Source organism: Orycteropus afer, unplaced genomic scaffold (genome assembly GCF_000298275.1).
Source record: "Orycteropus afer afer isolate SDZICR_OR568_19922 unplaced genomic scaffold, OryAfe1.0 scaffold00461, whole genome shotgun sequence".
Taxonomy (NCBI): domain Eukaryota; kingdom Metazoa; phylum Chordata; class Mammalia; order Tubulidentata; family Orycteropodidae; genus Orycteropus; species Orycteropus afer.
This window is the reverse complement of record NW_006922048.1, coordinates 522,733-525,688: the sequence shown is the minus strand read 5'-3', so window position 1 is coordinate 525,688 and position 2,956 is coordinate 522,733.

Here is a 2,956-nt window from a genome sequence, read left to right as displayed (position 1 = left end):
ATCCATGTCACTTTAGTTTTGTGAATTTCACTGTACATAAATTATATTTCAATAAAATGCATTTTTAAAAAAAGAATGAGATATCGTCTCACCCCAGCATTAATAGCAAAGTTTAAAAAAAAGAAAAGAAAAAGAAAGAGCAATAAATGCTGACCAGGGTTTAGAGAAATTGGGCACTCATACACTGCTGGTGGGATTGTAAAATGGTACAACCACTTTGAAAAACAGTATGGTGCTTCCTTAAGAAGTTGGAAATAGAAATACCATGTGATCCAGCAATTCCACTATTAGGTACATGACAGAGAGAAATAAGAGCTGTGACACAAGCAGATATATGCACACCCATGTTTGGATATTCAGGTGGCCAGCATTACTCACAATAGCAAAAAGATGGAAACAACCTAAGTGCCCATTAACGGATGAATGGGTAAGTAACCATAACACATACACACAATGGAATCTATAAAATGTTAAAGAATAGTGATGAATCTGCAGAACACCTCATAACATGGATGAACCTGTAGGGCATTATGCTGAGTGAATTTAGTCAATCACAGAAGGACACTTATTGTATGAGACCACTACAGTAAAAAGTTAAGAAAGGGTTTATACCCAGAAAGAATTGTTCTTGGAAGGTTACCAGCAGTGGGAGGAGTTGGGAAGGACAATCATCAACTAGAGGGTGGACACGTGTTAACTTGGGAGAAGGGAAAGGCAATATACAGTAAGGGGGTGGTCAGCCCCAAATGATGAAGGCAGGGAAGAGACAGGGAGGCGCACAGAGTTAAAGGCAACCAAGGTGGATGCTGTTACAGCCACAATCCTGCCATAAGAGCAATAACGATGATTCGAGTGGATGCATAGATAGACACTCAATCTGAGCAGGACTGGGAAGGCGAATGAGACTACTTATGAAAATATATAGGTTTAACAGAGGCAGTCTCTACCTATGGATTTATATGTGCTGCAAATAGATCCACAAATGTAGAGGAGCATACAGGGAAAAGTTATGAAAATGTCTTAGTCATAACTAAACACCTTGAGAGAGTAAGTCGCTGCATGGGGGCTCAGGACCATAGTCTTGGGGGACACTAAGGTCAATTGACATAACATAGTCCATAAAGACAATGTTCCATAGCCTACTTTGGTGCACAGTCACTGGAGTCTTAAAAGCTTGTGATTGGCCATCTAAGGTGTGACTGTTGGTCTCTCCCCTTCTGCAGCAAAGAAGAGTGAAGAAGATCAGAGACACAGAAACAATCCAAAGGGCTAATGGGCCAGGTGAACCCCGGCCTCCATGACCCAGAGACCAGAAGACCTGATGGTGCTGGCTACCACTGCGGACAGCTCTGAAAGGGATCAAAAGAAGAGGTTCTGGAGAGAGTGGGGGGAAACGCGGAACACAACTCAAAATTGTAAAAAGACCAGGCTTACTGGTCTGATGAAGACTGGTGGAACCCTCAAGGTGATGGCCCTTAGATACTCTTCAATTAGGGACTGAACTTAAGCCCCATGACTCAACTGGCAGCCATACTACAGACACATGAAATGAGCAGTAACATCAGGAGGATAAGCATCCATTACAACAATGAAGTATATGAGACCAAGAGGACAGCATTTGCCCAGGGATAGAGCTGGGAATGTGGGAGGGGACAGGAAGGAAGAATGAAGGGAAGGGGTGGGTGTAGGGAGGAAGCGGGAAGAATGCTTTTAGAGTGTGGGGATTTCAGTGAATGTCATAAAACAGGATGTGGATGGATTGTTGAACGGAAAACCAATGTGCTCTGTAATCTTTCACCCAAATCACGAAGAGACACATGGGCACGCACACATACACACAGAGCGAGAGTGAGAGAGTCAGTGAAAGAGAGAGAGAGAGAGAGTCATAGAGAATCCTGCAGTAGCTGTCTCAAAATGCCGTGAATCTATTTGCAAACCAAGTGGATCCAAATAACATGAAGGACAGACTGTGATAGATGCTGGAGTGTATCATCCAGATTGATGTTGTATTAGTTTCCTGTTGCTGCTATAACAAATTACAGCAAACTTGGTGGCTTTAAACAACACAAATCTCTGAGAGTTATGGGCATCAGAACTGAAGCAGTCAAGCAGCAGTGTCAGGGAAGACCACTGACTATGCCCCAGCTGCCAGGAGAATGGACAAATCAGCTGTGCAGGAAGCATAGCTGGAGTGCTCCTTACAGGTGAGGGTGGTGAGACTTTGGCCCACTTGGGGTATGTCTTCAGGAAAGACCGATTGCTAGAAAAAGACATCACGGTTAGTAAAGTGGAGGGAAACCTTCCATAAGAAGAATTGACACCATAGCTTTAACAATGGGCTCAGACATCCAAATGATGATGAGGATAGTTCAGTACCAGGCTGTGTTTTGTTCTGTCATCTGCAGGGGTTGTCACGAGTCACAGCCATCTTGACATCAACTAACAACAAAAACGTGAGGGTCAGAAGTTCAGAGTCAGTTTCCCTAAACTGACTAAAATCAAGGCTAAAATCAGGATGTCAGCAGACTTAGCTAGTAAAGAAATGTCTGCCTTGAGCTTTGTGCTGCTTTAAGATCGGTCTCTACGTGTTCAGAGTGACAGCAGCAACTCAGAAGGTTAGATAGGAAGCTTAGGGGCCAGTGAGTTCACGGGAGAGGAACAACTTGGAAAAGGGTGGTGAGAATGGTTGCACAACTGAAGGGACGTGATCCACATCACTAAGTTGCACGTGGAGAAAATGTTGGATTGATGGATGTTCTGCTATATATATTCTCGACAAAAACAACCAAAAATAAAATAATTAAAAAAAAATGATGTCAGCAGGGCTGGTTGCTTGTAGAGGTTCCGAGGGAGGATCCGTTTCTTTGCCTTTTCCACCTTCTAAAGACCGCCTGCAGTCCTTGGCTTGCAGCCCTCACCCAGCACCTTCATCACGCCAGCTTCTGCTGCCATGGTT